Source organism: Amphiprion ocellaris, chromosome 23, assembly GCF_022539595.1.
Source record: "Amphiprion ocellaris isolate individual 3 ecotype Okinawa chromosome 23, ASM2253959v1, whole genome shotgun sequence".
Classification (NCBI taxonomy): Eukaryota; Metazoa; Chordata; class Actinopteri; family Pomacentridae; genus Amphiprion; species Amphiprion ocellaris.
The window spans coordinates 10696235-10723421 of record NC_072788.1 but is presented as its reverse complement, the minus strand read 5'-3'; the positions used below and the strand labels follow the sequence as shown (position 1 = coordinate 10723421).

Here is a 27187-nt window from a genome sequence, read left to right as displayed (position 1 = left end):
ACTTTGCAGATCCCCAAGTTGATTTTAACAATGTTAACCGCACTGCACTTTGAATTTCAAAGTTTGGCTGCTGCCATGATGATTCTGATCCTCTCTTAGTTATTATTGACATCATTTTAAAATTTACTATTTCTTTTCAAAATGTCATATACAGTACAACATGTGCAACGTTTGTTCCTCGTCTTTAAATTGTGAATTAAACACCTGTGTTCTGTTATAAGGCATCAGCTAGGTTGTGTCTATGATTCAATCTTTTCATACAACTGCATTACCAATTTTAATTTCTGCATTCAGCATTGTGCTGTTTGTCTGAAGAGTGTTTTTGTTTGTTTGTTTGTGTTTTCCCCATCTGGCTTAAATTAAGCTTACCTAATTAAATTGTCTCAGAAATAGGGCAAAACAGCCGACTAATTCAGCCCACAAGTGGTCTCGCATTGTCTGCACACACACACACACCATACAAATTACAACCGTTCATTCATCTGTGTTATCTGCTGGACTGTCGAGTCTCAATCTCATCTGTGACTCTCCTTGTTTGCTCGACTTTGTGCGTGTAAACACGAGCGCAATGTTTGTCTGCCTGGTTCATGTATTCTCAAATGTTTCAACTAGAATTTTTTTGTCTCTCTGTATTCCTCTCCCTTCCTATCTGTCCGTTCCACCCTCATTTTTCTTTTCTACTTGCTTGTCAGATAGATGCAGCATTTTAGGGTGAGCTCGGTGGTTAGAGTTTCCTCCCACTGATATGATTAGGTATCAGCCAGTTCAGTCTTTCAGGCCAGTCTGCCACTCAGTCAGCAAGTGAGGGAGAGCCTGCCTCTACTTTAAAACACTCACCCCAATCTTAGGCTTTGTTTGACTCGAACTGTGGCATCTGCCAGCAAGTACAGCCTGGAATATTTGAAGAATGGCATGTATATATGTCTATATGTATATATCCATTTATCTATGTATCCATTCATCCATCTCCTCGACTCTTCCCCCTTGATGTCCTGCAGCCGTCGCCTCCCTCAGCTGTGTGGTTGCCGAAGAATATGAAGTTTTAGCTGTGGCTGTCTCGCTGGGGAAATATAAGTTGACTGTCTATTGCATTACTGTTTCTAAGCCTCACATCAGGAGGTGATCAGATTCCCCGAGGTGGAAGGAACGAGGGAAATGGAGAAAGGAATGATAGAACGTGTGCCGGTTTATCTCCCCATGTGTGTGCATAGATGTTTATATATCTTTGTGGGCGCACATTAGAGCTATTACTCTTTGCTAAATCACATTTGAACATGCTCTTGTGTTAGTGTATGCATTTTGTATGAGGCGGGGAATCATTTTTATGCTGTGCACGGGGTGTAAAAAAAAATGCAGTAACTGTTTTATTAGCTATGTGCTTGTTAATACAAACAGGCAGCGAGTCCAAACTGTAAATCTTGTTGCATTTATATCAATATTAAAAGATACATTTTGTTGTTTTTTTTTTTTTTTGAATGAGCAAGATGCTAACCACCATGTTGTCACGTGCAACCTAATTAATTTTTGGTGTGATGGGATTTCTAGTGTAGTTTACAAGGAAGAATTGCTATTGTGGTATTTTTAGACACTATGTTGTCTAGATTTTGCAGAAGATGGTGTCATAAAGAAAAAAAACACAAACAAACATTCAGTCAGCAGTTTTTTGTGTGGGTAAAAACAGCTCGTCATTGAGACACATGACACAATACCTAGAAACAATGGCTGGAATAACTGAAGTTAACAGTAAGACTGCAAATAAATGAACCTTTTCTGATTAAACTTTTTTCTTTTTTTTGCAGGTGATGTACAGAGGTGCACTATCACCAAAATAAACTGTAATTTATTATCAACTCATAGATTCGTGCAGCATTTCATCAGATAAAGTGGTATAAGGTGCAAGGATTGTTTCCTTGGCGCATATCTTGCTCTTTAATACAAATCAAATCATACCTCCATGGTCACACATTGTACTTTCAACACAGTAATGCACCATGTGACAAAGCACGCATCTTGCTCCATGGACAGGGACATGGCAATGACTTCATCTAAACCTCCACTCAGTATGCATTTGCCACTTAGATATGTAATTCAAAATCTGTGCAAGCTGCATGTTTCCATCAAATTAGCATCATCAAATAACCCTCAAATCATACTGTACCTCAAAGATCTGAGGCTGCTCTGGAGGCAAAAACATGGCAAGTTCTAGGCTCATGTGGCTATTTCAAAGTCAGCAAAATAAGCCCAGTGCTGTAGTGTTATATGCTAATTTTACAGATCAAGTTGGGACAGATTTCGCAAACCCCTGTTGACTTTTCTCAGTGCTCCCGCCTTGATTGAATTTAAATCTGCAGCAATCACAAACCAGGCCCCTGAACTGTTTAGGTTTACTAAATCAGGGTAAAGCACTTTATCCGGTGGCTTGTAACAGCAATGACCAGCGATACTGCGAGTGCCCTGAGCACCGCTCTGACGCTGAGTAGCAGCTTAACAGGCTTATAACAGAGCAGGGGAGCGAGTCAATCAGCTGCTATTGAGTGATTCTGTAATGGCCAGCCTGACCATCACACTCCCCGGAGAGCCAGTTTTGTTTTCCATTAAGACTGTCATTATGTAGGAAGGCACGACACAACCTCCGTGTGAGTGTGTTTTCTAAAAGAAAGAGAGGGGGAGTTTGTACATGTAATTACGGCTGTATAAAAGACATATTTAACTTGACACTAAACCAGAAGTGCCATTTTATATGATTTAGGATGCTACACATCCTAGAAATTCATATTTACACATTGTCTTCACGTTGAATAAATAAGAAGATCAATCACCATTTAAACACATAAAGCTACTGTCTTTTTATTTAAGGTCACACAGTGTCCTACACCAGCTAAAGGGAAGCTTGATGCTATTGCTGTCAGCCGGCCCACTGGCCCAAGAGGGAGAACCATTAGTTTTAATCAAGCGTCACTCTAATTGAGAGGCCTCCCATCTTCATAAAGATAATTACTAGAAATGTCAGACTATGTGTGCTGCCTCCTCCCATAGACCCGACCCACAGCGTTAAACCGCAAGGCTGGACATGTATCTTTATAAGAGGGCAGTGCCATGGCATCCACTTGACTGAAACAATTAGTCAACATTAGCCACAGATGGCCTCTGTAACAGAATTAAATGCTGGTGACTTACTCCACATCATCCCTAATATACCTTTATGGACAGATAATTTCAGAGTGGACATGGCAGAACAAATTGTCTGCTATTGATGTATAATTTATTGTGGTGATTTTTATTTTGTATTTTTTACTGTGTTTATTAGGTAGTAGTTATCTTGAAATGATAATTATATTGAAGAGGAATACTATGAAGAGTTTTGTGTTCACATTATTATGTTTTACTTGATACTATCTGTATGCAAAGTGAGTACATGGATCACACTTACATGCTTTTATGTGGTGAAACTGAGATGATAGTCTCGATGACCTCAGATATTGGAGATAGTCAAATTATTTTTATTTATTCAGAATACATGGTGCTGATTAGGGACAGACCGATATAGTCTTAGAGAGCCAGCTGCGTCAGAGTCAAAGGAGTGCATTTAACATATTTTGCGATAGTCTGTCAATAAAAGTAACAATACCAATAATTCTAAAAAACATCAAATATCAGCATGAATAATCAGTCGGGTCAATAATGACATGAGTCAGTCAATATGTAGTTTTGGTTAGCAGGCATTTTTTATTAAGGATGTAAACAATGTGTGATATTATTGATGTTTAAATGGCATTTGTGAGTATATCTGTACTAGATAAAGACAGACGGCTTCAGCAGGGAGGTAAATTAGAGCGAGCATGAGAGGAGGAAATGTAAACTGAACTCTATTTGGCATTTCATACATTGAATGTAATGTTGCACGTAAGTCTATATGATGCTGTGGTTTGAGCCTTTATGGGAAATAGCAGTGAGTCTTTGTGAAAAAGTGATGGCCAAGGATTATGAAGTGACAGCAGTCTCAAGAATACATGTTCGGTAAAGCGCATACCTCCTAATACTATGCAGGATTAATGAGACGTCTTGTCAGGGTACTTACTAATGCTAACTAATGGAGGTACAAAAGAAAGCACTCTTGTCTTGCACTTAAGTAAATAGTGGTATCACTTTAATGTAAATATTCTCTCATAAAGCCCTGCCAAAAGGAGAAAAATGTAATCAGATAAATGTATAGTATTGCACAATTCATATGTTTTTCTTTCTAAATTTTAGTCATTGTAAAGGCGAGTTCAAGACTATTTAAAATTCAACTGTCCACAACTGTGTCCCAGGTTTCCAAAGTCTCATCAGCTCTTTGATGTAACGTCCCTGTCTCCTGAACTTTGACTGATAGCTCCCTCTGGTCCCCTGCTGAGTGTCAGGAGAATGGAAGAGGTGGCAGAGACTGAGTGACAGCTAACAGACGGTAGCTGTCCCCCCTAAGAAACCACATCTCAGCCAGCCTACCTTTAAAAGGTTCTAGTAATTGAATAATAAGTACATTCTAGGGTGCTTGGTCAATTTTGACACACAGGGGCTCCTTCTTTCACCTTCCTTTTTTCACTAAAGCAAAATAAAGAGATTATTGCAGGGAATTTCTGTAGAGCAGCAGGGTTTAAAAGTCAGGTCTTATATTTACATCATGTTTTTAATGAGCCGTGTCCATTACCCGTACTGCCAGTGCACTTAGGGACAATTGTCATTCATATAGAATTTAATTAGTTAAATACTTGACATTTTGATGTGCACTAACAACCTCCTAGCGTATCACACATATGGTAGCAAACACACATGAATTGTTATGGATCTATCATATTCCCCGGTACAAGCGTTAATTTGGGCCGACCTACGCACAGGATATCAGGAAATCAATATTGCTTTCCCATGTCTGTGGCTGCGCTAGGTGGGCCTAATTGAAATGTATGAGGGAGCCTGCTAAATGATCTGTGCAGGCAAGGGAGCCAGAGTGATTGCAAACATATGGAACGGTTCCTTAGACAAGAGAAACATTTGTACAATGCTGTGAGAGAAACAGACAGAGGAGCAAAAGAGAAAAAAAAGAAAAAAGAAAGAGAGACAGAAGAGAAGAGCCATTTTACTCAACGCTACATGACGTTTCTTCATATAACCGAACACAAATAAGATCTTTCATGAGACTCTTACTATGTCTTTCTCTCTCTCTCTAATAAGCTATTGACATTTTGCTTAGTAATGACTGCAAGAATAATGGGTCTTGTATCGTTCAGAATGAGCAATGAGTAGAAGTGGCATTTCCTAACCTCCAAAACAGGTATACAACCAGGCTCACTCAATTTCAATTGGTCAGTTTAATTGGTCTATCTCTTCTTGGTAAAGACTACTGTCCTTTGTGCACGATATTGACACTCGAGCACTCCGCTGCTCCATGATTCGGTGATTAGTCAGGACCATCTTGCTCTAATGTGTCTGACACAAGTGAGTCATGTCCGTTAGAATCACGGCGAAGAGTATGAGTTACACACTAACACGTGTACAGACGTCAGTGTTGGACGTGATTAGGAGGAGGATGTAATAATGAATTCTATCACGGCCCAAAGCCATGATGTTCTGAAGTCATAAAAAAAAGACAAAATAAAATAAAATAAAATAATAATGAATTCTATCATGGCCCAAAGCCATGATGTTCTGAAGTCACAATATGTCACATAAAACTTTTAAAGTTAATTTCTGCTCATATTTGATTCAGTGCTGTAGATGTTTCTTTCTATTTTTTTTGTTCAAAAAGCAGAGGTGAAAGGAGAGTTTCAGGGAGTCAAACCAAAATATAAAAAGTCAACAGGAGGAGCTCACCAATAAAAAAAAAGCATCTTTTTTTCCCAGTGGCCCTCTAGCCCTTCTCAAATGCTGCTGAGAATTTGCACCATTTCCAAACCAGCAGAGGAGGGATTATTTTATGGCAGGCAACTGGCAATAATGTGTCTTTACAAACATGGCTCGAGGCTACAAACAAAGATCAAGACACATGCCTACGGCCTCTGTGAGGTTCATGAGCAAATGTCAAGTGTGCTGATATCCACCCTGCACACTGATTTACAAATTGAAATAACTCTGGATGTATAAATGCACAGAGTCCAGGTTAAACTGTGCTAACAAGGTGAGCTTTTCATATCACTTTGAACACATAGGACGAATTCTGTCTTCTAAGTAATTTCTCTTACCATAAAGTCACGATTAAAATGTGTCAATATTTTAGGAAAAAAATGTGTGAGGATCAACTGCTCCTACAAAGAGTATTTTCCAGATTTCACTGGCATGCGAGTGTCTCGAGCCGAGAGGATGCCTTTGCACAAGGATACAACAAAGGAGCATCTATTATTAATTTAGTCAAGGTATTGACATAGACAGCTCTGGTAAGCATCGGGATAGGGTCAGGACAAAAAGCTTCAAGAAATGGATTCTTGGAACAACACAGTTTGAGATAAGAATTCAAAGGGTTTCAAGATGAAAAATCGCTTCTAACTTGACGAGTGGAAATTCTGCAGCTTGGTAGAAATCTAGGTTCTGTCTTGTTAGCTGACCTTGGGTTTTAATGCAAATGTGTGACATTTTACATGGACAGCCTCGTAAAAGCTAGAAATTATGGAGTGTATATATATATATATATATATATATATATATATATATGTATATATATATATATATATATATATATATACACATGTATATAGTATGGCACATACTGTACGCTTCCTAAGAATAGAGTTGAGTGACTGCTGTAATTGGTTTGACTGGCACAGGTTTGATTTGCTTTATAAGCACTAATGCACAAGCGTTGTGTTTAGAACTGCCATTTTAAGGATGCCTCCAGTCTATAATTTTCTTACATTCGCCGCCACTACAGACTCTTAAGTGTTTTGGAGCACGCGTGATCCAGCTGTGTGTGTACAGATGTGGTAATCCATTTGTTTAAATACATCTGACATGTTCATTAAGCTGCTAAGCCACACACCCTCACATTTTTCCCTTTTCTCTCTCTCAATCCTCCTACCAAAAGCTGCTTTTTCTTACCGCATTGAGACGGTAATTACCATGCAGTCAAATGAGAGGATGGCAAGCAGAAACACAGCACTTGTCTGTGGCTGCCTGCCAGCCAAGCTACTTATACTGTGGAGCACACATTGCCCAGACACTACGGGGCAGAGTCGGGCTCTCCTGAGCTAATAAAGATCATATCTCTGGCTGAGGACTTTGACTGAGCATGATGGAGTGTGTCGTCAGTCTCTGACAGAAGACATGTTTGTAGGGGGCTAAGTTGCAGGTCGCTAAAACATAAAAATTCAATGACAAAACAAGCTTCAGAATGATCTTCAAAGAGACAGCGCAGGCTATTGAATCTCACAAAGTGAACTGATGAAACACTCATTATTTGATACACAGAGCTCAGATCATGATGTACCAACACTCCTAACACTGACAAGTCACGAAATCAGACAGACCTTGTACCAGACTGTGCCATTTTCATAAATTCAGAAAAAGAAAATGAAAGGTTCTTCACCATCTTTCCACTCCAGGAGTGTTAGAGACTCTGAGCCTGTTTGCCCGCCTGCTTTTCAGGCATGTCGCTGCCAACTTGGCATATTACCCAGGCGCTACACTGGAGTCGGCAGTGAGCCATCTTTGCCAGTTCCATGATTGCCATGATCTGGGTCGGCAAGAGTATTACATGGCCACCTGGAAAGAGGCGAACACCTGGACGCAGCTTAGCGCCCAGCTCAGCCATAATACAGGTCTTTACTCTGCCAGTATATACAAACCTCCCTCTGTCACACAAGGCACACACAAGTGATTAGGCATTGTGTAGGTCTGCTGTTGGTCTACTGTGGGTAACATTTTGCAAAATCAAACTACATTCAGTGTTTGACCTGTTCACCGGCTGGCTGAAAGGAAAGGTAGCTGCCAAATGATGCATTGTGTGATACAGAGCAGGTCATATTCCGCACCTACAGGGGACCTTCTGCATAATTAGTATAAATTAGAAATACTACAATAGCATTTTAGCCTGGGGAGGGATCTTGCATGTTTACTTGTGCTGAATTTAGGCAAACACTGTTGTTTTGTTGTGCAATTTCAGAGGGTCACGTGGCAGAAAGTTGTTTTTTGTTTTCACTTTAAAGTATGTGAAGATAAAGGATTTTTCTTTTTATTCAACATGTCCAAACCTAATTAATGTATATTCTCTGGCCTTTTGAATCCACTGCAGCTCTATGTAAGTCTACAGAGAGTATAAGACACTTCTTGTTCTTCTTTCTTCGCTATTGAATTTTCCCTCCACTGTTTCTCCTTGTATTATAAATCATCCATTTTTTTTAAAACTCTGCACAATGAAAGCAGAATGAAAAACCCAGTCGTGTCCTCGCCGCTGAATTTTCATGACAGCGCTGTCATCTCACATTGTGCCCAAACAAGTCTCCTGACCTCTGTCGCTAAATTTCATTGGCTATGATGAAATTCACAATTTATATTCTCTCCACTTTTTTTTGTATTATTATTTTTGCAGAGGCTTAACTTGTGTTTTCTTATCGTCGCCAGTTAACTCAGACTGGGAAGATCCATTTGCTGCATCATCCACATTAATCTGCCCTCGTGCCCACTGAGATAAGTGACTGGTTAAGTCCTCTAGTTGTTATGCTGTGGGTGTAGCCTCACTGGATTATAGCTGGATAGCACTGTTTTCCTCCCGGGGTCTCTGCTTTTCAGTTAGATATGAAACAAACATGTATGTAGACACAATTTCTTGATATTTTTCTCACGCATAAGTGATCAGATATTATCATATTTTCTTCATGGTGTACTATAAATTATAGGAGATAAAAAATGTGTCGGATCACAGTCCTTAGACATATATTTCCCCAAGACAAGTGCTGTCCTCTATCAGAACACAGTCTATTTATATCACATAATTCACGAAAAAGAAAAAAAAACTATTCGCCTTCTTGGGACAACCACTATTCATTAAATATGGTTCCCCTTCAGTAAGTTCAAGAGTCATAAACAGCAGGTTATAAAATCATTCCTAAGAGAGCCCAAAGAGGTAAAATGTCGAATGTTTTTTGTGATCTTGACAATGGATGTCGCTGGAGGCCATTGAATCCGGGCGGCTTAGCACAAAAATATCCAGCAAAGCATCCCAGCTGGTCGTCCCAATACATCTGAAGCATTGTGAATGTTGACGGGAAGAAAAAAAAGCTGGACAGAGCTGAACGCTGATTGAACACAGATGCTCAGGAGTGATAGTTACAAATACCACAACATGGAAAAAGGTCACGCAAGTGTCGATAAACAAAACACTACAACTGCCCGGCAAATGAGGTGAGAGAAACTGTGACTGAGTTAAGCGTGTCTCAGAATTTCTGCTAATTGCTAGTCCTGTGGGTGGTTGTTAGTGGGGAATGTCCACTGCTTATGTGTGCTTATATAAGCAATCAATGGCTTTAATTAGACTATTAGGTGGGATTGGGTCCCAGCAGACTACTTCCAAGCCTAAAGCGGCCTTATTGTTTACCTTGCTGATTGCTGAATGTGCAGCACATTGGGAGGTTGAAGGATTGTAGGCATTGATGTTGTTTGGTTAAACTTTACATATAAGAGCAGAGGCTGTGTCTGACTCAGTGTTTGGTTAGTAGTGATGATTGAATTTTAAGTAGATTTTTAGCCATGCTAGTGGCATTGCTGTAAGGATGAGAACACCTCAGTAATGGATAGATTGCAATACTATTTATACTATTATACTATTTATCATACACATTTACAGACGTGGAGCAAATTTAACTCAAGTTTTATTATGGCTGTTTACTTGTTTTTTGGTTAGGTATAAGAAACAGAATGTTAAGTTGAGAAAAATATCCCACTTTGGTTGATACTTTCACAATCACGCATACATTTGGGCACTAAAACTAGAAAGCTTTAGAATTCAGTTAATTGTATGTGATTTTTTCCTCAATAAAATAAAATAAAAAGAACCCTCTTGATTTTGATGATTCCCCAACTCTTCTCTTGTGCTACCATCAGGTTGATGTCTGTGTTTTTATGTAAAATAGCTCACCAATTATCGCATGGATTCCCATAAAGTCTGGTACAACCATTCATGTCCCCCTCAGGATAAATTGCATGAACTTAGGTGCTTCAGTCTTAGCTTCTGCTTCAATTGCAGTTCATGTTTATTGCAAATTAATAAAGGTTAGTATACCAGGGTGAACACTGTAAACATCAGCATGAGCATTACCATTTACCTTAACATACCACTGTGCCTAATTACATTCTCACAGAGTTTCCAGCAGGAGTGTAGAGTCTTATGTTTGTTCTAACACGATGATGTATAAAACAGAGAAGATATCAATATAATAATATCAGTATGAAAAGCTATATTTCTATTCATATATTCATGTTTGTTATGAATATCTTCAATGTTATGTCAGCGTTCTGTTTTTGAGTAGTGAACCTTTGCTGCCTATTGTCTTATTCAGCACAATTCTGCCTTTATTTCCCCAGAATTGCGCTCTATTATCCCCACGTTTTTTTTATAACTCTTTTTTTTTTTTTTTTTTGAGGTGCATTGTAAGCCGAAGGTGGCCTTTTCCCTGAACCAGGATAGCAAGCTTGTAGATCCAATAACACTGCGTTTACTAAGCAAACATGCTGAAAAAACGCTATGGCGCTTCCCCATCTTCATATTCAATATTCCACATCACGCAGATTCACTGACCCCTCAGAACTGAAACGCTGTGAAATAGGAAACCCTAATGCTGGTATTATTTTCAGTAGCCTTTTATCTTGAAGAGTTGGATTTTTATATAAGCAACCGGGGTGACATGAAGAGAGGTTTTTCAGTGCTAGCTTTTATCCACAAAGGGAAATCAGAGGTGTATAAAGAGAAAGAGAAACACTAGAGATGCAGGACGGGTAATGAAGAGGGCTAGAGGAGGGAGAGAATGAGGAGGAGGTGGAGATAAAAAAATAAAAGTTAGGCTAAGCTCATACAGACAAATGCACAATGTGACTGAAAAGGTTTCAGGTGAAAAGAAAAAAAAGAGAGCGACAGTCAGGGCTGGGAAGTGGAGAAGAGCACTGTAATAACTTCATGCATGTTTAAGCAGAGAGGTAACATGAGTTAAATGCCCAGAGGATGAGACAACCAGTGCCCAGCCACAGAGATGACACCAACTGCAATACATCTCGTGAGTGTAGGAGGGCTAAATGCTAAATTTAGTTCTTAGCATTTACCATTTTTAGCCACACTTGCTGCATGCCTCTAGGGTCAGCAATGTCTGACAGTCAGTTGAGCAGCCAATTTGATCCAGACTGAAATACTGCATCTCAGCAACTACACTGAATTGGCTGTTTTGCACAGAAATTCGTAGTCTCCTGAAGATGAATTCTGCTGACTTTGGTGATCCCCTGACAACCCATGTTTGTACTTTAAAGACAATATTCCCATCTGACTTGAAGGTTTAGTACTGAATTGCAAGTGTTAGCATGCTAGAAAAAAAAAAAAAAACTAGACACTGAACATATCAAACATCACATCTGTTAAATATTAATACATTCACATCAGGCAGTTTCTGGGTGTTTTTTGCTCACATCACATTTTTGAAACAACTGAGATCTCATTTTAAACTACAGTGTAATGCCCCGCACCTCTATGGAAACAGCACAATAGCTAGAACTAAAGAAAACAAACAAAAAAAATTTCTGTGCAGCATGACAGCTAGAATGCCCTATGTCATAAAAACTATTCTATTTGAAAAATAAACTGAAATCAACACATATAATACAATACAGCATTTTCTAAGTGCCCACAGGTGTTGCCAATACTGAAAAAACAATGCTTCTCCATTGTTTGCATTTTTGTTTCCGTACTTGCCTCCTATTTGTTCTTTTTGAACACAGCCTCCGTCAAATTAGCACACAGAAGGGTAGTTCAAGGACCTTCAGAAAGATGAATGTCCAACAGTTTTCATTGTTTTTACATATTCTTGCTCTGATAAATGTTCGTCTCCCAAAAGTTATGCTCCAACACAACTAAACTGAAGTAAACTTAAAACTGCAATGCTGTAGAATAAGCTTCCAGTTTGCGAAAAGCAAAGTCTACATAAAGAGGAAGGAGGCCAGGATGGAGGCATAAAGGGATTTTAATCCAGCATCACCATTAATCTTAGATTTTAGGCTCATTTCAACTCTTTTTGCTTTTCAGTCATTGTTTGGTTAGGTTAAGTCACCAAAACTAGGTGGTTAGATTAGGGAAATATCAGTTTTCGAAGCTCCTTCTTATTTGTGGCTTCTCAAGGTGATCAGTCCCACCCTATCTAATATATGATTGTTTGGCTTAAAAGGAGCATCAGTCAGGCATAAAATAAATAGCAAATACACGATGCCTGAAACCTATTTGTGACACCCCGTAGAGAAATGCAATCTAGCAGAAAATATGCTTTGTTATAAAATGCAACTGAGAAATTTAGTTGCATAGGAATGTCAGTTTTGGAGACAGGATTTGGGGAGGGTTGCAGGAGTCTCTTAATCATGAGTTTTGACATATATGTTTAAAAAAAAGGAGATTATGATCACAGACAATAACCCACACATACCAAACAACAGATTGATCTATACTGAAACTGGTCATTAGCTGCATCTCCAACCTATACAACCAGGCACCTGATTACAGAGCTGAGCTGTGGAAAAGATAAATATATCGTGCTTTGAGCTTATACACGTCTGTCCTTCACTATCTCTCATTGTCATACACACTCTCTCACACAGACTCCACTCGTCTCACCAGGGAAAATATCCACTGTCAGTGCGAAAAATGGAGTGGAACAGATGGCATCAGAATGATTGAAACCACCTACAATGGTTCCCACAAGTTCCCCATCTTTCTCGCTCTCTCTCTGCCTCATTCACTGACTACTTCTCTCTCTCTTCACCCCCCTCTTGTTCCCGCGTTCCTGCCCAGCTATGCCCATCGTCGGGATGCATCATCCCAGCCTTTTCAATGCCATCCAGTCTCACAGTTCTTGCCAAAGAGGCTCAGGCTCACTGGAAGCCCCACAGTGCTACACAAAGTCAGCCAAGAGGAGAAAGAGAGGAGGGAGGATGGGATGGAAGAAGAAAAGGTGGAGGAAAGAGGATGCAAAGGTTCTGGTGTTTTGCCTCCCAACCTACTTGAACTCTTTCTCTCATTTTAGCTGCATTTTTTTTCCAGCTTATCAGCCACATTTTCTTATTAGATCTTAGGCCAACTGATTCTGGCTTCTCAACAGCTCAAACATTCATATGTGTGTGCTTCTGTGCTCCTTATGCAGCCATTTTCTCTTTTCTGAACTCTCCTCCCTTTTTCCTTCCTTTCTTCACACTCCCCATCGACATCTCCTACACGCCCCACCTTACCTCATCACACCTCCCCAGCACCAGGCCGGTTTGCTGAGAGCCAGTCATGTAAATGAGATGGTTAGCAGATCAAAAGGCATGGAGAGGAATTCTTTATAGCAGAAGAGGTGTTGATTAGTGTCAGAGAAGGAGACACAAGGCAAAGTGCAGGCAGCCTCTATTACACCCCGATGCTTTGAGGCATATGTTGAAGTGTATCGACGTGATGCGGTGAAGAGACAAAGTGAGGAAATGTGTGTCTATGTGTGCTTATTTTTGCAGCCGTTTACAGCATACCTGCAGTCAGTGGTATTGTGTGTGTGTGTGTGTGTGTGTGTGTGTGTGTGTGTGTGTGTGTGTGTGCGTGTGTGTCTTGGCATCAAAGTGCGTGTGAGCCTTCCCTCCGGGAGATGATCGTTAATGCATAATACATAGCTCCATATTTCCGACTATAACAGCAATAATGTTGGCGTGCTGAGTTTATGAAGAGGAGATCAGGTGTAGGAGAAAGTGATTACAGGGCATAAACACTGCAACTGATATTGCTTTATTGTGAAAAGTAACTGGCATGAAGATGACAGTAGATGAAGATAGTCCGAAGAAGCGTGCCAGCAACAATGCTAATCAAGTGCTTCACTGGAGTGACTGTCGGTAGTTATGGAGGAGTCACATGGATAACGAGTTTTCCCAGTGAATTTAATTGAAGCTCAATTCGGAGTAAGTGTCGGACACGGAGGCATAAACGTTCCAAATGTGCATGAAGTCATTAACTTTCAGTATATGATGATGATGATCTGGCTCGGCTATGTTTATTTGTAGATGCAATTCACATCAACAATGGAGATTTATTACTATAATCGCTCTGCACACTTTCTAGAGTAATATACTGTATGTAATTGTGGAGTTAATTACATTTTAGCTTGACACTAAGCAATCTGTGTAACATTTTTAATTAGACCTCAAAGGGATTGTTTTCATTATTTTATTAGCGTCACCGTTATGTAACACATGCCATTTGTCTTTTCCAGATCTTATCTGGAGATGTGAGATGTGATCCCAGGCAGCAGTGCTTATCTCTGGATCTAAATTTGAATCCAACCTTTAGATAACGTCTAGGAATAAATAAATAGCAGTTCAAAGCTGGCATATCAGTGGCTTTTCATTCTGTGTCCAGGGGCTTGCCCGCATGCTTTTGCCCGAGTCAGAATTTTCATCTTCCCCTTCTCCCCAGCTGCTTCCCTCGCATGCCTCTCACTCGCACAGATGGCAGAGGGGTCGAAGCACTTTAATGAATTTTCAAAGGAGCTGCATTGGCAATATTAAAAGAAGCTCCCAAACTTAAACATATCTGACACCGGAGTCACACACATGCGTATCATGACACGGGATATAAAAGGCCCCTCTAACACACGCGCACACAGCCAAACATTAATATTATAACCCTCAAAAAACCAATAACATCCACAAACAGTGAGGAAAATACCGCATCCTACACACTGGTGGACATTCTTAATTAACTCCATTAGAATGACGGGCGCCCGCCGGAGGGTCAAAGGTCAGTTTTAATGATGAGCTTACATATGGCAGCCACCGTGTTGCCTTGCAAGGGAAACGAGCAGCGCTTCTGCTGATCCATCTGTCCCGTGGTAATGACTGCACCTGGCCTCACATGGGCCAACGCACACAGGTACCCAACCCGAGCTCCCACAAACTCGCTCGGGCGCACAGAGACAAACACAATTAAAAAGCAATAAGCACGCTCACATCTTGCGGGCCACATTGTTTACTCATTACGTCTAATTATCTATTTGAGTCGCAGATTTAAAGAACTCCTTTGTACTGGTGTTTTTTCAGAGTCGGCGTTTACTGTGCAGCGAGGCCGTAAATGACTGTGATCTTGGACCTGATGAATTTCAATTGGAAACGCAGTCAATTGTCAGGCGTGTCCTCGTGACCTATGTTAATGGTTTCCTTGCAGTGAGAGGAGAGTGTTTAGGAAACTGACTTGTGCACCGAGGGTTAAGTGTCAAACATCATTAAAGCCTCTCTGTTTTAGCAACTCACACCCTGAAGTAACAACTTCAATCCAAGCCCTTTTAGCCGGCCTTGATCGCACCACTCGACAAACGACTGCCTGTAGGGTTTCCCCCTCCTGTCTTTACAAGTGGCTGATATGAAGGGCCAAACGGAGTGCTGCGCTGCTAGAGGCATCAAGGCTGTTGCCTCTCCCTCTTTTTTTATTTCTTCCTTTCTATTCCATCCTTCCCTCTACTTCTCCCCAGGCAAGAGAGTCTTTATCCCACCTCTATGTAGCTGAACTCAGGGTCAGAACTCAGCGTAGAGCCCTTGGGTCTCTGATCTCCCAACTTCTGATCACTCATCAAGGTCTGCCAGGCTGAATTCTTTAAAAAGCTGCATTTGAAAAAGTCCCTTAAATCCCCCTCAGTGCTTGATTTTTTTTCTCCCCTTCCTTTAAACACAAGAGGATGGGAGAGGCCCCCAGGAAGATACATCAGACTGTGGCTGCATTTGATTAAGCTCTGTTCTTTCATTTATTTATTTATTTTTTTCTGTTGTACTTTTATAGCAGACAAGACAGCAATAGGGCATAAACATGTTATTTCTTTATACTATTTTAAAGATGTTTGAACTCTGTGAGAAATGGAGGAAAATGCAACAAGTTTAAATGATTGCACAGACAAAATCAATTGGTTATTAACTTGTCTTTTGACTCTAGTCTCACCTGGGGGAGGAAAAATGAAAGGATAGTCTTAAAGATCTGTGGATTGAGATGTACAGAGCACAGCACTTCTGTTTTCAAGCAGGAGACAGCTGCAACAGGAACAGAACATCTGCTGCAGTGCTAACATAAGCATACCTCGTTCCCGTACTGTCATGCCTGAGCAGCCTTTCAACCGGACAGCCCTGAATCTGACAACTGCCTGATGAAGTTTGGAGTTTCTGTTACTGCGCTCATCAAGCTGTCACTCACAAAGTACTTATTCACACCTCAACTCGAAAAGAGATTATAAACAAGTGAGCAATACTTTTTTTTTTAAAACTCAAAGAACAGCCTCAGTTTTGGAGCCGATCTGGCTTCTCGTCTGACTTGTGTAAACTTGGAGATACTTCTGCAGTCTGTGTGAGCCCAGGCCATCTGTAGCCTCTGTCATGGCTTCTCTAATTCTTTGTTGCAACAGAAAAAAAAAAAAAAAAACAAAGTAATGTTTATTTCAGCTCAGATGGAAGGGTGTGAGCTCTCCCTCTCAGTATCAATGATAACATGGCAGCAGCGTTCTCTCCTCTGCAATGTCGGTTTCACACCTTCTTCCCTTTTCTCTCTGCATCGGGGCCTTTTTGCAGCTCGCTGGAGCTCAGCCAGCCAGAGCCATTTTGTCCCATTATGTGTACTGTAAAAAAACAGCTGCTCCCATTCCACACTAGTGAATAGGTTAAATGGTGACACAAGGAACAGGCCCTTTTTTTTTTTTTGCCATGGTCTAAATTGACCGACAACGGGCTCTTGAGGTTCCACTGTTCCTTCCTGGCTGCCTTCTAGCTCCATTGCTTTTGATTTCCAATTAGTGGCCACTCAGTCCTGCAGTCGTTTTGGAGAGTGCACTCTCTTTCTCACTGCTGCTCTCCCTTTCTGTGCACACGTGTGCACGTACTACCATGAGCTACTGTGAAAAAGCAGAGTGAGCAAGTCCAAAAAATGTCTTCCCCCAATGATTAACTAAATGTTATCTATAAGGAGTAGTGTAGAGCTATAAGAAAGGCTAGTGTAAGTGTTTGATTGGCGTAGTTGGCCGGAAAGGAGCAAGAGGAGAAAGTCCACAAAATTCAATTAGGGGAAGCAAAGTTATGGTTTTGCAATCACAGTTTTAGTTTCATTACAATAAACTTATCATCCAGCAGCCTGTTTCAATGATCATTTTACTATTTTCAGCAGCTCAAAAGTAATAAAAAATATATATTTTTTGACCAATCTTTGTGTCAGTTCAATTGAACCGGTCACTAAGCGTTTGCCACAGCATGCTCTGGCTGTTAATTACAGTCTAATTACAGTAAATCCACATAGTAGTCTGTTTTCTCCTTACACAGGTGAGAATTTAACATCCCATTTAGTTCAGCAGCAATCACTGATTGATTGACTAGCACATTTTGAATCAATCTCCCTCTTACTCACTCCATTAAAACTTTAAATGAGCTAAACGTAGGATTGTGCTGTTGATGAATCTTAAAATAATTTGCAAGTCAGCATTAGCTAATTTTCCCAGCCAGCCCACCTAACATTGGCTCTTTGAAGGGACAGGACTTGACTATACAGAACTCAATTAAGTGTAATGTGGTTATTAAGAGGGCTGCCAACTCTAATGCATTAATCATGATAAACACAAAATGAACATTTTTAATATGCTCTCATGTCATGTGTCCCTTTTTCCATGTACCAAAAACCAAAAATTATAACTGACAATGTTGGGGAACAGAAAAAGTTTGCAGCAACAAGATTTGCAACCCGATCAGGAAGAAAGTGAGAAATATCCACAAATCTATCATGTCGTAATTTGTTCACATGCATGCTGCTAAGAGTAATCTCAGTCAGCGGCTCTTCTCACAGTACTGAGGCAGAAGTAAGAGTTAGTTGCTATGGTTACAGGGATGCTCTGTGTGTTTATCAGTCTCAAAGTTTCTTGTGATTGTCAACAATGATGCCAGGGATGTTATAAGGTACAGGCTCAGTACTTTAAAATATCCTGAATAGAAATCTATTACAGAATTCCATAACACCAAAGTTGGTGTTCATATGACAAATCCGTTTTTGGGGAGAAGTCACGAAACATTTCCAACTGCTGGGATTACAGTTAAGGCTCTATCCTAATTCATTTTGATAGAGACATTGTCTTAAAAGCATGAAATAGCTGAAGGCTTTACCAATATGGCTGCAGAGTGGTGACAATTGCTCCAGATGGACTTTAATCATACAGGATGATATCATTCCACTGAGGTGTCATTGTGAAGTCATTTGGAATTCACTAGCTGGATGTGACTGAGACCACAAAGACACTGCTAATGAAATTACAGTAACCTTTCAACCTGTCCTAAAACACACTGTGTCTTACTTTCCATTTTACGCTAAATCAGAACATTGTTTACAAAATGAAAGTAGATATTGAAACCATAAACTAAATAGGAAAATGTTATGATTTGAAACAAATAAAGAGAAATAGAATGATTGTTTCATTCACTTCTGTACAATCAGACTTCTTTTTTGCAACCAGAGAAGTTGATAGAAAGAATGCAAGTTTAAGACATTTTTGTGTTAGCTTCATTTTTTGACCAGGTGACTTTGAGCATTTTTTTTTTTTTTTTTTTTTTTTTTTTACAGTCCATGCCAGTTTCTAGGTTAGCATGCCTATGAAAAATTCATGAATGTAGGTATCTCAATGTCAGAAACTAGTTATACAAGATCACTTTACATTTTTGGTTCACATTATCCTGTTATCGATGCATTTTTGGTTTTCATAGCACCCTCAGTGTGAAAAATCCAGACCCAAGGATTTTGTTTCAAAGGGTAGGGGGACTTCTACTGTGAACGTTTTCAAGTTTATGTCCTTATTCAGAAACGTAATTGTACACAAGGTTAGCAGTAGCCCTTGTAGTAACTAAAAGTAGTAGTGAAGTGTTTGAATACATAATGTTGGAAGCAACTGGAAGTAATTCTTTTCTGTACAACAGAAAACAACTTCAATTCAAACATTTATATGGTATTCAGTATCACTGCACTGTATGTGGGCTGTAAGTGTACTCAGGTGGTTAATAGCACATTGAAATATGCCTGCTTAGGAAAATACACCAAACCATAAATGCCACATTTTACATTTCCCTGTTAAAACAGAGAAATGCCAAGCAAAAAAAAAAGATACTTGTATATAATGACAGAAAGTGCTATTTAGAATGAAAGGTAGGATAAGAGATACTTATTAAATGCAGAATACTATAGCTGTCTTTTTTTTTTCTAATATCCATAACCGACCTGAGAGAGTAATTTTTGCTGCCATGCTGATCACCCTCAGTCCTCCTATCTGAGAAGTTGAAAATTGCAGGGATGGGTAAGAGTAGTCTGAAACAGAATATGTAATAAAGATTTTGACAAAATTTCTACTGGCTAGCAAAGAATAATTTAGCCACTAGTAATGATTAACAACCTGATCAGAGCCTTGTGGGTTTACTGTGGGGATTCTTGTTAAGGGGCAAAGAAGTCAACATCTTTCTGGACATTTAAAGCTAGATCAAAAGATGGTGAATTATTTCTAAGATATTTATAGCAGAGATAGTATACGACTTATGATTGCTGGAATAAAAACCTGCAAATCAGACACTGGCCTCACCATTTTACTAGTTTAAAAGCATGAACAGCATGGAATTAGTTGAAATCATTATTATATGTAGAGATCACAGTTGAACTTGTCAGTTGTTGTGGCTGCGGCTGGTTGTCAGTGCCTAAAAAAAACAACAAAAAACCCAACCACACTAGCTCTTCTGATTCCCTTAAAATGCAATGCTGTCCTCACTGTGGCTCGCTGACTGTTATGTGATGAATGAGGAAAGTCAAGACCGGCTGTGTCAAAAAAGAATCTCCCTCGAGGAAACTAATGTCCTTGTCCAAGAGCTGCAAAGTCTCAGAGGACTCACTATACCGCACCCCACCCCAAATATCCCACCAAGGACAGATGATGTCTTTTTAAGTTTAATCCAAATTCCTGGACAAAGGGTAATCTCTGTCACCATGCTTTTCTTTGCACGTCCACAATGTTAGGGTGTAAACACATTTTGCATGTACTCTGCACGAACACTAAAAGTGACAGTTTAAAATGTTGACAGCATCTTTGAAATTCAGTTCAGCTTAGTGCAAGCAAAGGCTCCCTGTGTACCATAATATCAGTTGATCAGCTGGGCACGATGTGCTCATGATGATTATTTTCATCGTTGATGAATTCAATAATTGCTTGGTCTATAAAATGTCTAAAAATAGTTGATTAAAGTTCCCTAAAGCCTAAGACAATGTCCTGACATGCTCTATTTTGTTCAGAACTCAAAGATATTCAATTTAGTTTGTGGAGGAGTGAACAAAAAGAGAAAACATATGATTTTAAGAAGCTGAATTTTGACTTTTTTTCTTCAAAACAAACACTCGAACTAAATAAAGACTTATTAATCAATTATAGAATGAGTTGATTCCTTTAGTAGTTGATAACTAATTGATTAATCGACTGTGCTGCAGAGGTCACGTACTTTATATGAAGTGTTTTGTATGTTTACTAGTATAGTTTGTGATTGAAAGGAAGCCTCACGAACTACAGAAATATTATGCTGTACTTTCCTAAAAGCCATTTTCGCAGAACTGATGTCATGGAAAGTGATGGCAATATCAAGGGAAAAGGCATAATAAAAACTTCCCTGCCATTACATCCAATAAAGAAACCCCCTTGAATCCGGAAGAAAACTTAAAAGGGTTCATTGTAAGGCTGCCAGTTAGTCATCGTGGCACAGCCATTTCTGCTTTATTGTAATGGCTAGTCATGGCAAACCTTAACAAAAAAATGAGCCCAAGCCTTCACTAAAACCCATGTGTGAGCAGCGACATGCTCGCTGTCACATCACAGTGGCTTTTTGTAATTCCTCCCAGCACTGACCACTCCAAACATCCCCAAATCCCTCTTGTCAATAGAGAAAAGACAACATGAGGAACAGACTTCTCAGCCTACTTCCTTTCTTTGACTTGTCAAAAGTTTCCATATCGTGTTGTGGGTTCTACACAGCATAACTAAGACCCTGGAAGCAGCTTATCTGCTTAAAACAGGAGGGTGAGAGAGGGTGAAAAAAGTGTCTCCGTCTTCCATCTATTTCCTGGTTCACAGAGTGGGTTTATTGAAGCCACCAGAGCTTCAGTTTCTCCCTTTAGATTCTCCCTCTACCATCCCCACTAGTCTAATCCACTTAGGCCCATGCTACCTCCACTGTTTTTGATTGGCCAGGCATCCAAATTTCCACCATAGGACTCAGGGAAAATCAATAAACTTCACTGCACTGCAAAAAAATCCCTTTATTAAAAACACACAACGTGAGATTATTCAACTTCTCTTTTTGCTTGAATGGTTTGCTCAGTTCAAGTTCTTAGTGGTGCCATTCCCCAGTCTTTAAATTTTACACACTCCACGATTCTCCGATATTTATGCCTGAATGCGTTGACAGTTCACATCCCACTCGAATCCTTTACATGTTTATTGTTGTCTTTCAGCGAGGTCGCTTTAAGTGTCTCGGTCTCTCACTCTACCTCTAGCAAACAACCCTGATGCTAATGTCATTGAAACCCCAGGTGCTTCTAGTGGCTCTTGAAGTCTGACATCAGTCCCAGCTACCCCTTTCCCCCCTGGGTCCAATTTTCCCGGCATGAAGCTTCAAGGTCCTCAGCTGAGCTCTCTGTTTAGCAACAACAGTAGCAGCAGCTAGTGTGAATGTGTGTCAGACAGAATGGTAATGAGAGTCCCAGAGATTGAACCCCAAGTCTTCCCCCCTTTTCTGTCTGAAAATAGATTTGTCCCTTACGTGCAAAACAGATATTGTAATCACATTCACTCTCGGTCGAACCCCTCTGGGATTTGCTGCATGCACACCAAAAATGTAAGTGAATGCAAAGGGGGGGATAGACATCATCAGTGATAAATCATATTACTGGTAAATTCTGCTTAGCAACACAACCAGACTGCACTGTAAGCAATGGCGAATTAGTCCTGACTCTACTATTTCCCCTCACACTACACCCAGTTATTGTCACTTCACTCCATTCCCTTGTTTTATTGCACATTTACAAGAAAGCAAAGCTGTACTTTAGAAGTGTACATTCGTAGAGGGACCACTTTCAATGTAAAAAAAAAAAAAAAAAAGTGTACAGTAATGGGACCACAGTATATATTTCTCAGCATGCTAGAGAGTTGGAAACCCAAGTCCTACAATGTCCCTTTATATAAATCTATGGAGATGTAAATGTCAGGTAGCAGTGACTCAGTGAAGATGTTGCTTTTTTTCGGAGGCCTGCTGTTTCATTGTTTGTGTCGGAGCAACCCCGAGGTCTCAGCGAAGAGCGCGGGACTGCTTTTTTATTATGCTGTTGGAACCTTGAACGTCCGCTGTCAAACTAACAAGCGGGGAAATGTAGTCGAGGTCCAAGTACACAGGAGGGTGAGAGATATCCAAGGGCTACTAAATTACCTCAGAGACGTATGGAGAGAGCGGAACACTTTGCTGTAGATTTGTGTGAGTGCATTTGTTTGCTCAGTGGTTATGTTACAGCGGTGCAAAAAAAGAAAAAAGAAAAAAAAAGAGGCTGTCGGTAATGGATCAGGTTTCTGCTTGCATCCTCTCTGCCTCCGCCCTCGGAATCTTGAAACACTGACAAATATTAGTGCAAGTTGTGCAAACTTGGGATCCTCAAGGGAAACTATCTCAGACGTTTCATGTCCCTCGATTAATAAATGATGCCCCCCTCTTGACAGGGACTATTCTTAACCCCGAGTCTGTACAATGCTGGGAGACCATCATTTTTCAGGGGGAGCCGGTGACAGCCTCGGCCTGCCTTGAAGTTTAGCTTGCTGTACATTGTAATTTGCTGACGTTTCTTTTTCTCTTTTTTCCCCCTCTCTCCCTCCCCTCTTCTCCCCGATGGCCCGCTTACAGATGTGACCAACTATTCCACACTAGGTAAGACTCATTTCATTTTTCATGGCACTGTTCTCGAGAGTGCGAGTCATGTTTTTGTTGTCATGTGTCTTTTTGAGTGATGTGAATGCATAAATATAGAAGAGAGCTGGATGCGGGGGAAGGCTGGGAGGGAGGGGAGGGAGGGGAGGAGCCAGAGCGACACCAAAGATGCTGCTGTTTGCTCAGTAAGGTATGCAATGCTCTGCAATCTTCACCCATCCCATTTTCCCACATGTGTGCATGAGAATACACAATGGTGGTTTTTTATATATATATATTTAATTTTTTGCTGGCAAGCCGATTGTGTGCTCTGTGCCTTCAATTTGAATTTTATTCAAATGAGAATCAAATGGCCCAGATTGTTCAAAGAATACGCCGGCAGTGTTGACTTAAACAAGCATAGAACGGATGGTGTTTGTTTCCACACTGTGGTGAGTGTGTGGAAATATCTCATATGTTAAGGCAAGACACTACAGAAGAGGGTAAAAATTTTATCGCGCAGATATCACCCTAAAACTTCCCCAGTTCATCATTTACATAAAGACAATCAAAGTGTTCTGATTATACATGCAAATGAGCTATTATCTAATTAAATATGTGCTTAATTGCATACATTTCCAGAAATCTGAGCATTGGATAACACCAGGTTCAAAATTTGTATTTCATTTTGCTAACATTAGAGTCAAAAAGCTTTTGGATATATCTTTTTATCACTCTATGAATCAGAAAATACTCTCACAGCCAGAAAATCCATTTCTGCCATGCTTTTAGGAGTAAAATGTTATATAAATCAGGCTATGAATGATATATGAACAAAGCCCTCTGTAAAAATCTTCAGAGTATAGGTAGGAATAAAACTGAAAAGTTTTGGTGTGTGTAAGGGCTACTGAAGTGCAGATTTCTGGCTCAGAGTTGAAGAAAGAAACTCATTTTGAGAAAACGACCTTTAAAAGATGTGTAATGTAAAATTCCATAAATTTTTATTGCAGACTTTTGAATTTAGGAGAAATCTACAGTCACAAAAAGACAGAGTAGTAAAATAAACATAAAAATATTTATTCAATATTTTTTTCCCACTAGTGTGAAAGGATATGGAAGCAAAATGGCCTAAATCTCAAAACTGACGAGCGCATGAAGATAGGACGCTGTCGACATAGTGTGGACAGTGTTTAGATGGTAACAGAACACTGGGTTGCTTGTTTTATGGCCAGATTTCTGTGCAAGCTTCTCATCTGCTTTCACTTCTTTGTAGTCAAGAGTTGCATGAGGTATTGTATTCTATACTTGCTCAGAAGAATTAAAGGACTTTCACAGTGGTACTCAAGTTCAAATCCAGGAGTTATTCGCCTGAAAATTTTGCAATAAACGCAGCTTCTGAATCTGGTATTAACCCAGAAACGTGTCTGAGGTCAGCAGAATTGTATTTCTCTCTGAACATGATCTGTATGTTCACACAAAGACAAATGAATGCGTAATGATACCCTTAATGGCACTGTTCATTTGTTAATGAAAAAATCCCTCACAGATGTACAAGCAGGAAATAAATTCCAATCGAGGCTCAGAAACACATATTTCTTTCTTATGTGATAAGACAGTCGAAGAAGCTCGTAGGGTCACGTTTCCTTCAGTTGTCGTCATTTTAGCCTCCCCCAAGATGCTCAATTTTCTGCATATGTGAAAATAGCCCTCATCACTGTTGCTCACACTGGTGGGAAACAGCTGCACTTTATTGTGGAAGGCTTCCACACACAAACCACCGATTGCAACAGCAGTAAACAAGGCTGACAGCAGACCAGCAGGGTTAGCAGACATACAGAGCGAATGTGTGAAGATGTCCCTCGCTGCTGAATGCCAAGACAAGTGTAGCATCCTATGTTTTGTCCGACTGTTTTTAGAGAGCCTCAGCAGGCTGCAGGAGTGTGATAGAGGTCAACTGCATGACTGAATCTACCATAGCAGGGCGGCGGACCAGTACAGCAGGACCTTTCAGCGGCACCCACGGCTCGGAGCATCTGCTCATAAGGGGAAAATCAATCATCTCATCTCCAAGGTGGAGCAGGTGTATTGGACAAATGAGAAAACAGGCGTACTTTCATTCCACTCTTGCTTTGTGTTTTGCCTCAGACACACAGTTGTTTCTCAACGCACTTGACTTTTCATACTCGGACAGCTTTGGGAGACGGCCACCTTATTGTGTAATTGAAAACTCAGCGCCATGCGACTACACGAGCACAGTTTGGCTACCCGGCAGAGCATCTGCAAGCAGTTCTGGTCCGGCTCTCAACTCTTTGAGGCAGGCGCTGGCTGACTGCTCGGAAACAGAAAACCCCTGGCTAGCTGAGAATAATAAGTACCCATGGGAAGCTGCCAGATGGACATTTACTGTGAGCCTAGCTGGAGAGGGAGAAATCTGTCAAACATCACACTAGGCATCTGTGGGGGAGCAGTGCAGGTTCGCGTCCACTGTGTCGGATAAGAGGAGTGCTCTTTGTCAAGACTAAAAGCTGTTAGATTTTTAACATATCACATCTAGTTGATGCGTTTACCTTCTTTCAAGGTCAGCAATTCATATCACATTAAAGCCACCTGTTACAGTGAAAGCTTTAAATAACGTCGACATAATGGATGCTGTAAAGATGTTTATCGCATGATAGCAGTGGCTGTTGCAGATGCAGTCGTTAAGTGCTGTGGAGTAGTCTTCTTCGTTTAACTCAAATGTTATTCCTATTCCCGGGCATTCAGTAGCTATTAATTAACACTAAACTCAATTTACAGCCAGTTTCTGCAGTGCCGCTGATGTGAGGAGGGAGATAAAGATCACAATCTCTTATTTTAATTCTTGTGTGGGAGGTTTCAGAAATCCTCATGCAAAGTTTCTCCTCAAGTCTCTCTTAAATTTCTTGTCCCCGTCTGAAAATAATAACCCAAAAGCAAGTTTCCGCCCTAGATGACTCTTGAAGTTTTTTTTTGTTGTTTTTTTTTTAAACTTAACTGTCCAGTGTTTTCTTCTTTTCCCTCCATATGCTATTCAATACAAAGCTATAGGCAAGGAATTACAATTGGCTCATTATGCTCTCGGAAGCTCAAGGGTTTCAGAGCTGCTAAAGGGAGAGGGAGAGCACAAAGAGTTCATTCCAGTATCGTCAGCAGTGAAATAGGACCTCCGTTCTCTTAGTCGAGCTATGTACCCGTCATTACTGCATTACGTCTGGCAGCCCTCCTTTCAGACAGGAACTGAGCCACACTTGATCAGTGATATGACACTGGCAGAGAGGAGAGTGATTGCTGGCTGCTCAGTTAAGCAAATACCATTATGCTGTTGAAGCCTAAAAGTAGATCTGTGCTTGGTAAAAATTACAAAAAGGCCAGCCCGGACAGTATCCAAAGCTCTGGTAGCTTTGTAATACTCCAGAGTGAATTCTTCGGAAATGGTTTTTTCATCTCTCAGAGGAGAAGAACAATGCTATTCATGGATAATACAGACACTTTCAAGCATCCATCTGGGTTTTTCATGCCCTGCAAAAATGTTGTGTTACATACTGTTCAAAATATAAAGAATAAATAAGAACACGTTGTTGTTAATTATGTGCATTTTCAGAGAGAATGCATGTTTTAGCTACGATCTCGGAGCACATGCAAACCCCAAATCAGAGAATAAGTCTTTTTTTTTTTTTTCCCCTCTTTCCTCAACAACAGCTGGGTGACGTGTTAATATGACTGATAGCTTGTTAGTAAGACTTTGCATACATCCAACAGTAATTAGCCTTGAGTGACAGATTCACCGAGTGTTCACTTCTACCGCCGCCTCTGAGAAATCTGCTTACGCTGCAAAGCATCACTCTTCTCCCTCTCATTTTTGATGGGCAACATTAAATATTTTCATAATAATCTCTCATCACAGCAGATGATTGCACACACATGCAACTTTCCATACTAAGCACATGTACAGATGCTTTACGGATACCGTGCGACAGCGATTTAGGCAGACATGCCGCAGAGGTTTGTGTTC

The 27187-nt window shown here is 40.3% G+C and overlaps 1 protein-coding gene across 43 annotated transcripts in view; it reads left to right on the top strand.

Moving 5' to 3' along the window:
- LOC111564112 (protein tyrosine phosphatase receptor type D) overlaps nt 1–27187 on the top strand; it is a 364925-nt gene that overhangs the window by 76346 nt on the left and 261392 nt on the right. For all 43 annotated transcript variants that reach the window (XM_055007560.1, XM_055007567.1, XM_055007566.1 and 40 more), the window contains exon 4: nt 23155–23178. The gene's annotated coding sequence lies outside the window, so the exon portion shown is untranslated. The remainder of the gene's footprint in view (nt 1–23154; nt 23179–27187) is intronic.